Source organism: Schistocerca nitens, chromosome 1, assembly GCF_023898315.1.
Source record: "Schistocerca nitens isolate TAMUIC-IGC-003100 chromosome 1, iqSchNite1.1, whole genome shotgun sequence".
Classification (NCBI taxonomy): Eukaryota; Metazoa; Arthropoda; class Insecta; order Orthoptera; family Acrididae; genus Schistocerca; species Schistocerca nitens.
The window spans coordinates 410,694,877-410,708,215 of NC_064614.1; positions in this window are offsets into that span (position 1 = coordinate 410,694,877).

Consider the following 13,339-nt stretch of genomic DNA (forward strand, 5'->3'; position numbering starts at 1 on the left):
TGTGGGATTATCTAGTCAAGACTCAGTATCAACAGTGGGCACAAACTTACAATCAGATCCTTCTAGCGACCGCCATTCTCACCTCCAGGTGCAACCAAAAACTTTAGAGAAAACCTGTGTTCACTAGAACATATAACCCCAGTTATACCATCATCATTGGAGGATACTTTAACCATCCAAGAATCAATTGAGAAAACTTGTGAGGTAATGTGCACGTTGTGGCGACCTGAAAATATTCCAAGTTCAGAGTTGGCGAGGCCACACAGGCCACTCGGCAAGCTGAGGCTCATCAGCAACCATGTGGTGCCGAACATTAGCCGGAGCAAGAGGGGTAGCCCCAGCACATGGTCCAGGCCAACCACGTGGCTGGGAATTCCATGTTGACGCTGTGTTGAGGACTGTGCTTTGTGTCGATGAAGGAGATCGGTATGCCAGGAGTTCCAAAGATGGCGGACTTTGTGAAAACTTAATAACAGACATTTCACAGTTCATGCAGAAATTAATAATAGCTAGAGGAATCATGATACCTTAAAAAGAAACATGTATATTACCATCATTTGCACGACGATTCTGATGGTGTAATCATATTTTCAATGCCTTTATTAGTTTAAAGTTTAGTATCTGACTGTAAATTATACAAGTAAGAACCAGCAACGAATTTCCAAAATCTAAACGGTTCATTCGATTTTGTCTATTGACGTGTCTTTAGAAAGCAATTAGTGTAAACCTAAATTGGTATGAATTACAGGCATGTAATTTGAATAGTACATGAGCTATTGGAGGTCAAAGTGGCGGATTACCATTGATCGTGTCAGGCCATAAGTACTCCACAGTTACACGAAAAAACGGTAGCAGCATTCTTATAAACATATGTATTCGTCTATGTCTTTGTTTTTATCCGATATATACTATTTATGAAGAAATTGGACAAATATTTACTCTGTTGGGGGCTGCATAACACTTTTACTTCGTAGAACAAAAAACTAGCTGAGTGTTATTCAATCCCCAATATGGAAATGTTCTGTCAAGAAGTGATGGAAGAATCCATAAATATTTACTCTGTTTTAGAAAGCACAGAGATATTAAGCTACTGGCCTACACTTGTTTCTTCTCCTTTGATATATGTTTATATTATTTGTTTATGTATTTAATAATGTGTGTGAGAGCGAGTTTATGGTCCAGCTGTAGGAATATTTATTTACTTTCAAGTTATTTAAATATAAATCCAGTATTTCGTATGTGTTTCAATACGTTTGTGAGTGTGCGTTGGCTTGGAGACAAGGCGGGAGCGCTCTAGCCAATCACAGCGCTCGTTGCTACAGTAGGCGACTACCGAAGTCAATGGAGAGACTGTATGGAAGTAGGGGAGGAGCATTGGCTCACAGGGGACAGGGCAGTGCGGGACGGGAAGGCGCGACGGACGGTGGCAGAAAATACTTGGGCAGTGCTGAACAGTTTGCGCATGGTTGCGGGAGATAGAAATATTTCGTAGAGCCGACTTGTACATTTGTGAGATTTCCGTGGCTTCTGCAGTGAAGACATAGTATGCGTTTAGAAGTGAATATCTCGCGAGCTATGTCGTTGTTCATAAATAATTACGTGAAGTAGGAATCTATTGTTTCCCTGTTATTCAACTTATACATCTACATCTACATCTATACTCCGCGAGCCACCTTACGGTGTGTGGCGGAGGGTACTTATTGTACCACTATCTGATCCCCCCTTCCCTGTTCCATTCACGAATTGTGCGTGGGAAGAACGACTGCTTGTAAGTCTCCGTATTTGCTCTAATTTCTCGGATCTTTTCGTTGTGATCATTACGCGAGATATATGTGGGCGGTAGTAATATGTTGCCCATCTCTTCCCGGAATGTGCTCTCTCGTAATTTCGATAATAAACCTCTCCGTATTGCGTAACGCCTTTCTTGAAGTGTCCGCCACTGGAGCTTGTTCAGCATCTCCGTAACGCTCTCGCACTGACTAAATGTCCCCATGACGAATCGCGCTGCTTTTCGGTGGATCATGTCTATCTCTTCTATTAATCCAACCTGGTAAGGGTCCCATACTGATGAGCAATACTCAAGAATCGGACGAACAAGCGATTTGTAAGCTACTTCTTTCGTCGATGAGTCACATTTTCTTAGAATTCTTCCTATGAATCTCAACCTCGCGCCTGCTTTTCCCACTATTTGTTTTATGTGATCATTCCACTTCAGATCGCTCCGGATAGTAACTCCTAAGTATTTTACGGTCGTTACCGCTTCCAATGATTTACCACCTATGGCATAATCGTACTGGAATGGATTTCTGCCCCTATGTATGCGCATTATATTACATTTATCTACGTTTAGGGAAAGCTGCCAGCTGTCGCACCATTCATTAATCCTCTGCAGGTCTTCCTGGAGTACGTACGAGTCTTCTGATGTTGCTACTTTCTTGTAGACAACCGTGTCATCTGCAAATAGCCTCACGGAGCTACCGATGTTGTCAACTAAGTCATTTATGTATATTGTAAACAATAAAGGTCCTATCACGCTTCCTTGCGGTACTCCCGAAATTACCTCTACATCTGCAGATTTTGAACCGTTAAGAATGACATGTTGTGTTCTTTCTTCTAGGAAATCCTGAATCCAATCACAAACCTGGTCCGATATTCCGTAAGCTCGTATTTTTTTCACTAAACGTAAGTGCGGAACCGTATCAAATGCCTTCCTGAAGTCCAGGAATACGGCATCAATCTGCTCGCCAGTGTCTATGGCACTGTGAATTTCTTGGGCAAATAGGGCGAGCTGAGTTTCACATGATCTCTGTTTGCGGAATCCATGTTGGTTATGATGAAGGAGATTTGTATTATCTAAGAACGTCATAATACGAGAGCACAAAACATGTTCCATTATTCTACAACAGATTGACGTAAGCGAAATAGGCCTATAATTATTCGCATCTGATTTATGACCCTTCTTGAAAATGGGAACGACCTGCGCTTTCTTCCAGTCGCTATTTAATTGCTGGGCCATCGACACCAATAGGTGTTTTGCAGTAATAAACGGCTTTCTTAAAGGTACTTCTGCTATCGTACACATCATTCAAAGTTGTTAAAAATAGTACCTGCAGATTTTATTTAATTGCAATCTTTCATTCATAAATTTCTATGTTACATTCATAATTCTCAATTTCCGAGTGATAGGAACCTTCGACCATTTCATTCATGTGTGTATTCATATTGTATACTGTAGACTCAGCAGTATTTGACTTGTAATGCGGCAACTACGTATCCCAGTCCCTAGACAACTAAAGCAGCTAAAACTTCTAATATTTCAACTCTGAGGGTACATAGTTCAGGGCCACCATAAAATTTTTTTGAAAGCCCGCAATTCGAGTTTCCTTGTCTGGGATTTGTGTCCTGCAAAGTGGCAATTCCTTGGCTCTCTGTTATTCAGCGTACTGTGCGAAGTGTAAATACCTTAGCAAAACCAGTAGATATTTCTGTATAGCGGAGCTCTCACAACACACAGTGGGAGATCGGGTTTTTTCCGCAAGTAGGTTTCTGGAAATAGTGAAATTACGCAGTAATTTTCATGAAACATGCTTTCGATAGAGGTCCTAATCTATCACGTTAAAGGCAATTTGCGTGGGGGCTCAGAGTAAATAAGCTGAGTGCAGGGAACGGAAGTGGTTAGCGTGTTTAAACAACAGCGGTATCGGAGACGGCTGGAACACGCAGTAACCGGCAGCAGCTACAGTTACATCAGGCGAATTCTCCAGTGGCAGACACAGTTCAATAGCAGTAAAACGGCAGCGTCTTCGAGTACTTCAGGGCAATCTTCAGTGTCGACTACCACCACAACCGATGTCATCACCATGGCGGAGGGACCCATATCAGATCAAATAAGTGCCTGCGCAAATAGTGAGACAGTGTTTAACTCTGAAGTTCAAGCTCCACTTATAGATCTCGCGAATATAAAACAGTCGCCTAGTATGTGTTATTCTGAAAACGGAAGTGAACCTTTTAGTCCGAAATCAGAGCATGAAGGTGTAACTAGTAGGAATTCAGGCAAGGGGAATGAATGTGGGGGAGATATGATGTTTGAGCTAATGCAAATGATCCAGGTATTGGGAAATAATATGAATACAATGGCAAATAATATCAGTATAATTTGAACAGATATGGGTACATTGCGAACAGATGTGGGCAAATTGCAAACAGTTGCAGATACAATTCGGACTGATATGGGTACAATGCGAGCTGAAATAGGTTCCACTATGAAAAAGGAAGTTGAAAAAATTATGGGTAACCTTGAAAAAGAAATTCATGATAAATTAAAATGAGTCCTAGTGGATATGGAGAAAATTACAGACGAAATTGTAATGGTAAAATCTAAAATCGAACCAGTGGAAAAAGATCTTGGGTAAGGAATGGATAAGATACAGACAGAACGTGGGGGCAAGGTAAGCAAGATGCTCATAAAGGCGATATAAATTTAGCAATTAATGACATTGCCATTTGTGTAGGTGGGGGGGGGGGGGGGGAGAAAGAAGTGGGCAAAACTAAAGATAAAATAGAGTCCAGTATCAATAGTGAAAATGAATTTAAAAAACAAATACAAAAGATAAAAAGTGATTTAAATTCGTTAGCCTCCCAACAGGCCACTGCGGTTATAAATATGCTTTGGGCAAATACTGTATTTGTGAAACGCTATCCAGATGGCGGAAGATATCACCCAGAAAAATTTCTTGGCTGCGTGTAGGAACGCTTTTGTTCACAGCATGTCAGATGAAGGGAAAATAAAATACGTTAAACGGCATTTGGAAGGAGACCCACAGTCTAGGGCAAATGTTAAATGTAGTTCATGCGAATCGTACGAAGAGTTCGAAAAGTTTGTTTTTCTTAATAAATTTTGGAGTGAGGCAAAACAGACGCTGATCCAAAACGAATTTTTAAAGAGTCCGAGTTACACATACGGTAATGGGACGATGAGAGATTTTTGCAAGCGCGAGCTTGGCAAACTTATGCATGTGAAACATCCGTTCTAGGTTTTAACCGAAATCACCACGTTAAAAAGGCTATTACCCGAAAATTTGCTGTGGGATCTTGTCCATAGTCCATGTGATACCGTGGACGAATTTCTAGAATTTGTAGAAAAATTAGAGAGAGCTTTGAGGCGCAAACCTCAGAGCAAACCAGGTGGCAGTTATCAAAATGGGAATCCAAATAATCATCACCAAACTAATAATCGCGAGAGAAATCAAAGGAGTTCTTAGGCAAATAGTAGCTGGAATGAGCAGAATGGTCGGAGAACGAACAGGAGTGATAAATTCCGTGAACGGGACCCAAGTAAAGTACGCAGATTTGACAGGGAAAATTCGCGCAAAGTGCAATCGCATAACAACCAGTCAGGAAACTGATGTTCGCCACATCTCAGGTCCGGGGATGGTGATCTGAACAGGTGATGAAAAGACTGGAGATAATGGTTATTGTAGAAATGTTGATAGGTTTGGAGGAAGGCAACAAATATGTAATATGGAGTATGTTAAAGAGGAAGGCTATATAGGTGGCTCTTTCAATAAAAGCGGTTGTGTACAGCGGATTTGTGAGAGATTTCAGTAAAAGTAATGGGAATAAATTTGTGGGGAATGATGTAAGTTATGAATGTGTAATGAATTAGTGTGTGAATGGTGATGAATGGAAAGATTCAGTGATTCAAAAAGAAGTTAAAGAGGAGATGAATTTTGTGAAAGCAAATTGTGTGGAGAGTTCTGAAGAGCTAATAGAAAATAGTAGTAATTGCAGTAAGGTAGGTGTTGCAGTAGCAAGTATTTGTGAGCCGGCGAAGAGCGTCGATGTTAATGAAGGCGGCATAGATTCGGTCTCGCCAGCTGCAAGTGAGGGTGATTGTGTTTCGGCGGAAAGCGTCAATGTTTCTAAGGGAGGCTTAGCACTGGTCTCGCCAGCAGTTGAAGTTAAAAACGTATCGCCGGAGGTAGACGATTTCTGTTTACCTTTAAAGGAACAGAGTAACGGTAATTTATGTAATGATGTAAAAGCTACTGGTATTGATATTTAGGAGGAAGGAATTTACGCATTTCTAATCACGAATGAAGGCGAAACAAAACTTATTGATGAATGTGTTGATCTAAAGCGTTTGTCAGGGTATGAACGTGAGAATGTATGTAATGTAGGATCGGGGGTTAATCTGGATGAAAAGTGTATACAAATGGCAGTGTGTGCTGATTTTTGTCCAATCACAGCGGAATGTTGCAAGTCTGGAAGTCCCAAAATTGTACGATTAGGTAGCAGCAATTTGTGTACTGTAGCGGCGGAGGATAAAGTTGTGTACGATTCACGTAAAGTTAATTTGTCGACGAAGGAAAGTAAGGTTTCTGATGTGAATTTATGTAGTGATTTAAATGGTGTATCAGCATATAATGTTGCTGAGATGAATATTTATAGTGATGATGGCTTAGGCATCGATGTATTATTTCAGGAAGTGTTTAACAGTGAATTGATGTGTAATTTTGTTGAAGCTGCAAGTGTCGATATTTTGGAGGGGAAAACAGTAAAGTTGTGCATGCTGTGGGTAGTGAATCGCGAAAGATGTGGAAGAGCTAACAGAAAATATAGAGAGGGCTGAAGTAAATAGTGTGGATGGGGATAATTTGTGTAATGAAGTGTGTACGAATTGGTATATGAAGGAGTTGGCACGGGCCACTCGGCAAGCTAGGGTTCATCAGCAACCGCGTGGTGTCGAATATTAGCCGCCCAGACCCAGCGCGTGGTCCAGGCCGACCATGTGGCTGGGAATTCCACGTTTACGCTGTGTCGAGGACTGTGCTTTGTGTCAATGAGGGAGATTTGTACGCCGGGAGTGCCAGATGGCGGACATTGTGAAACCATAATGGCAAACCTTTCACAGTTCATGTAGATATTAATAATAGCCAGAGGAATCATGATACCTTAAAAAGAAACATGTAATTACCATTATTTGCACGACGATTCTGTTGGTGTAATCAGATTTTCAATACCTTTATTAGTTTAAAGTTTAGTATCTGACTGTAAATTATACAAGTAACAACCAGCAACGAATTTCCAAAATCTAAACGGTTCATCCGAATTCGACGATCTACGTGCCTTTAGAAAGCTATTAGTGTAAACCTAAATTGGTATGAATTACAGACATGGAATTTGCATAGTACATGAGTTATTGGAGGTCAAAGTGGCCAATTACATTTGATCGCGTCAGGTCATAAGTACTCCACAGTTACACAAAAAACGGTAGCAGCATGCTTAAAAATATACTTATTCGTCTATGTCATTGTTTATATCCTATATATATTATTCATAAAGAAACTGGTCAAATATTTACTGTGTTTTAGAAAGCACAGAGACATTAAGCTGCTGGTCTACTTTTGTTTCTATCCCTTTGATATCTGTTTGTTTGATTTGTTTATGTATTTAATAACGTGTGTTAGAGTGTGTTTATGGTCCAGCTGTAGGAATATTTATTTACTTTCAAGTTATTTAAATATAAATCCAGTATTTCGTATGTGTTCAATACGTTTGTGAGCGTGCCTTGGCTTGGAGACATGGCGGGAGCACTCTAGCCAATCACAGCGCTCGTTGCTACAGTAGGCGACTACCGAAGTCAATGGAGAGACTGTATGGAAGTAGGGGAGGAGCATTGGCTCACAGGGGATAGGGCAGTGCAGGACGGGAAGGCGCGACGGACGGTCACAGGAAATACTTGGGGAGTGCTGAACAGTTTGCGCATCGTTGCGGGAGATAGAAATATTTCGTAGAGCCGACTTGTACATTTGTGAGATTTCCGTGGCTTCTGCAGTGAAGACATAGTACGCGTTTAGAAGTGAATATCTCGCGAGCTATGTTGTTGTTCATAACTAATTACATGAAGAAGGAATCTATTGTTTCCCTGTTATTCAACTTATATTTTATTTAACACCAACACCAATAAGTGTTTTGCAGTAATAAACGGCTTTCTTAAAGGTACTTCTGCTATTGTATGCATCATTCAAAATTGTTAAAAATACTACCTGCAGATTTCCTTTAGTTACAATCTTTCATTCCTAAATTTCTATGTTACATTCATAATTCGAAATTGCTGAGACAGTTAAGGGCCACCATTAATTTTTTTTTAATTCCTCAAACTGAAGTTTTGTAAGTGGTAGTCACGACAATACCTCCTGAGAAACATTACTAAATGCTGTCTTTGAGAACTCCCTCTAAACCCACTCGTGTTGGAATAATGGATCTAACACCAACAAATATACTTGGCTGATTTGAGGATATCTATACTGAAACTGCCATCGGCGACCAATAGGTAGTTGCAGCAACAATGAACACCAAAGTACACAGGACAGCTAAAAAAAATTAGGAAGATTTATATGTTCAGTTAACTACTAGGGTTATATCAAATGTTCTGCATACTGTAAGATAGAATTGAAGAAAATTATTTATTATACAAAATAGCTTTATAGGATTTCAATACAATTTCCATTCTTGCTTATGACAGCTTCCCAACGTTTGGGCAACTTCCATATTCCAGGCACGGCATCTTCATTGTTGAGCTGTGTGATTACTTGGGTCACCTCACTGGAAGATTCATCAACTGTATCAAAACTTTTCCCAAGAAGTCGTTCCTTCAGTTTCCAAAATCTAAACGGTTCATTCGATTTTGTCGATTGACGTGTCTTTAGAAAGCTATTAGTGTAAATCTAAATTGGTATGAATTACAGGCATGTAACTTGAATAGTACATGAGTTATTGGAGGTCAAAGTGGCGGATTACCATTGATCGTGTCAGGCCATAAGTACTCCACAGTTACACGAAAAAACGGTAACAGCATGCTTATCATTATATTTATTCGTTTATGTCTTTGTTTTTATCCGATATATACTATTTATGAAAAAACTGGTCAAATATTTACTCTGTTGGGGGTTGAATAACACTTCTACTTTGTAGAACAAAAAACTGCCTGAGTGTTATTCAATCCCCAATATGGAAATGTTCTATCAAGAAGCGATGGAAGAATCCATAAATATTTACTCTGTTTTAGAAAGCACAGAGATATTAGGCTACTGACCTACTTTTGTTTCTACTCCTTTTATACATGTTTATTCTATTTGTTTATGTATTTATTAATGTGTGTTAGAGCGAGTTTATGGTCCAACTGTAGGAATATTTCTTTAATTTCAAGTATTTAAATGTAAATTCAGTATTTCGTATATGTTTCATTATGTTTGTGAGTGTGCGTTGCTTTGAAGACATGGCGAGGGCGCTCTAGCCAATCACAACGACCGTTGCAAAAAGGACACGTGGAGTGACTGTATGGAAGTGGGGAGGAGCATCGTTTCTGGAGAGGACACGAGGCAGTTCTGAGCAGTGCGGCACGGGGGAGAGTCGCACAGGACACGGGGAGTGCTGGACGTGAAGGCCACGGACGCACGGCCTCGAGAAAGTCTTGGAGAGTGGAGCGGTTTGCGCGTGGTCGCGAGAGATAGAAATAGTTCGCAGTGCCGACTTGTGAACTTGTGAGATATCTGTGGTTTCTACAGTGAAGACGTAGTATGCGTTTAGAAGTGAATATCTCGCGAGCTGTGTTGTTGTTCATAACTAATTACGTGAAGTAGGAATCTATTGTTTCCCTGTTATTCAACTTATGTTTTATTTAATTACTGGACCATCGAAACCAATAAGTGTTTTGCAGAAATATACGGTATTCTCAAAAGTACTTCTGCTATCGTACTCATCATTTAAACTCGTTAAAATAGTACCTGCAGTTTTTATTTAATTGCAGTCTTTCATTTATAAATTCCTGTATTAATTCGCAATTGCCGAGCGATTGGAACCTTCGACCACTCGATTCATGTGTGTATTTATATTGTATACTGTAAACTGAGCAGTATTTGGCTTGTAATGCAGTAACTACGTATCGCAGCCCCTAGACAATGAAACCAGCCAAAACTTTTAATATTTCAACTCTGAGTCTGAGGGTACGTAGTTAAGGGCCACATCACATCATTTCATCTTTCGTGAAAGCCAGCACACTGTTCAATCGTCCAATGTTTACGCTTCTTACACCAAGCGAAGTGACGTGTTACCCAAGGGTTTCTACTAGCCCTCATCTTTTTACCTACTTGATCCTCTGCTGCCTTCACTATTTCATCCGTCAAAGCTACCCATTCTTCTTCTACTGCATTCCTTTCAACCGTTCCCTAATGCTCCCTCTGAAACTTTCTATGACCTCTGGTTCTTTCAGTCTATCCAAATCCCATCTCCTTAAATTCCTACCTTTTTGCAGTTGCTTCAGTTGTAATGTACAGTTCATAATTTATAAATTGTGGTCGGAGTCCATACTTTCCCCTGGAAATGTCTTATGATTTACAGTCTGGTTCCCAACTCTCTCTCTCTTACCATTATATAGTAAATCTGAAACCTTCTGGTGTCTCCAGGTCTCTTCCACGTATGCAGCCTTCTCTCATGTTTCTTAAACCAAGTTTAGCTACGATTCAATTATGCTCCGCAAAATTTTACTAGGTTGCTTCCTCTTTCGTTCCATTCGTCCACTCCTTATTCACCTACTATTTTTCCTGCTCTACTGTCAAATTCCAGTCCCCCGTCACTATTAAATTGTCTGAATAATTTCTGATATCTCATCACACATTTCTTCAGTCCCTTCATCATCTGCGGAAATGGTTGTCATATATACTTCTACTTCTGTGGTGGGTTAATATCTATCTTGGCTACGATAATGTGTTCATTATGCTGTTCTAAGTTGCTTACCTGCATTCCTATTTCTTTATTCATTATTAAACCTACTCCTCCATTACCCCTCGTTTGATTTTGTATTTATAACCCGGTATTCACCTGACCAGTACTCCTGTTCCTCCTGCCACCGAACTTCACCAATTCCCAGTATATCTAACTTCAACCTATTCATTTCTTTCTTTAAATTTTCTAACCTGCCTGCCCGATTAAGGGATCGGACATTCCACTCCCCGATCCGAAGAATGCCAGTTTTGTTTCTCCTGATAATGACATCCTCCTGAGTAGTCCTGGCCCGGAAATCCGAATGAGGAACTTTTTTACCTCCGGAACATTTTACCCAAGCGGATGCCATCATCATTTAACCACACAGTAGAGCTGGATGCCCTCGGGAAAAATTACAGCTGTAGTTACCCTTTGCTTTCAGCTGTTCGCAGTTCCTACACAGCAAGGCCGTTCAGGTTGATGTCACAAGGCCAGATCAGTCAGTCATTCAGACTGTTGCTCCTGCAACTATTGAAAAGGCTGCTGCCCCTCATCAAGAACCATACTTTTGTCTGGCCTCTCAAAAAATAAGCCTCCGTTGTGGTTACACCTACGGTACGTTTGTCTGTCTAGCTGAGGCACGCAAGCCTCCCCACCAACAGCAAGGTCCATGGTTCATGGGGGGCGGGGGGGGGGGGGGGGCGGAAGGCGGGGGTTGGCAAGACATATCGAGTGAAAGTTGTGGATTTCTTTGTAGTGAGGATGCAACATGTTATCTTGGATAAGAAGTTATCAGCGAATCTAGAAGTAACTTCAGGTGTCCCCCACGGAAGTGTGTTGGGATCCTTCCCATTCATATAGTATATTAATGACATTGCAGACAATATTAATGGTAACCTCGGCCTTCTCGGAGATGTTGCAGCTATCTGTAATGAAGCACTGTTTGAAAAAACTGCACAAATATTGATATGGATCTTAATAAGATTTGAAATAGGTGCAAAGATTGGCAACTTGCTTTAAATGTTCAGAAACATAAAATTGTACTCTTCACAAAACAAAACAAAACGTAGTTACGGCTATAATATCAATGAGTCACAATTGGAAACCGTCAACTCATACAAATACCTGGGTGTAACAATTTGTAGGAATATGAAATGGAAAAATCAATCACTTAGGCTTAGTCGTGGGTAAAGTAGGTGGCAGATTGCGGCTCATTGGTAGAGAAGTGAAATGAGTCTGCAAAGGAGATTGTTTACCAAACATTCACACAACCCCTATTAGAATATTGCTCAAGTGAACGGGTCCTGTACCATATACGTCTGACACAATATATCTGAAAGTATACAGAGAAGAGCATCAAAAATGGTCACAGTTGTGTTCGATCCTTGGGTGAGTGTACGGAGCTGCTGAAGAAACTGAACTGGCGGATACTTGAAGATAGACATAAACTACCCAGAGAAAGCCACAGTGCGGACGGATGTTTCAAAAATGTTTCTATATTGAGTTATACGAAGTGAATGATACAATTCAGAGGAAAGCAATGAAACTGGAATGTTTTAATTATAATTCCTATTTTTTGTATGATTTTCATGTGAACATAAGCCGAATCAGTGCTGATTTTGTGAGAGATGTTCAAAACATTACGACTCTTTTCCAAAGTCTGATAATCAGTAAATAGTTAACTGCTGTAGACCATAAATTCCTCATTACAGGGCATAGTATCCTATTACGTGATGGAGATCTTGCTCTTATAGAGAGCAACAAAATACCCTTTCACCCAGAACAGTGAATCGCAGTCATTAACAACGCCAGGACAACGGATTCCTTCTATGCAAGATGGAACTAGAGGATTTCAGGGATCTTAGTGTACTGGACCACGGATTAATACAGGCTCATTCAAAACAAGTGATTGTATCTGGCTAAACATTTTATCTGACAATCCTACAACACTAAGGATAAGGAAAATTCATAACATCCAGCAACCATGGATTTGTCGAAGCATTGCAAAGAAACCGAAAGGTGCTGAGAAAAGAAATCTGCCGCTTGATAACATTACAGTTTTCCCTGTCTCGTGTGATAAAATACTGCAAGTAAAAAATGCCAAGAAGAAAACCTTACTTGGCATTTGACACTACATTCCAGCTGAAAAACGGAATTTCTATGAGCAAGTTCTGTACAAATGGATCTGCCGTCTGTTTGGCAGAACCCACTGATTGAGTACAGAAAATATAAAGCCCACTGTACATGTTTAGGGTAATTGCAGGGGGCATAACGTTACATTTTTCCGTATCTCCTCCTGCTGCTTGTGCAGATTTGTATTGCAGTTCTCAAAATAAGGTTTCTATTTCTGGAATAAGTAACACAGAAAAACGAGAGTGTTTCAGCAGCATACCGCTGCAAGATAGAATGTTGTTCGTCTAGAAAAATTAAAAATTAGTGCTATTTTTTCAAAGATTACGTAAGTAATTTGTAATACCTGTTACAAAAATATGCAAAAAAGCGTTTTACCTCATATACACTGCATGCATCAAGAAAGCTCAAATATGTTAGCGTAAAATAGGTAAACAAATAGGTA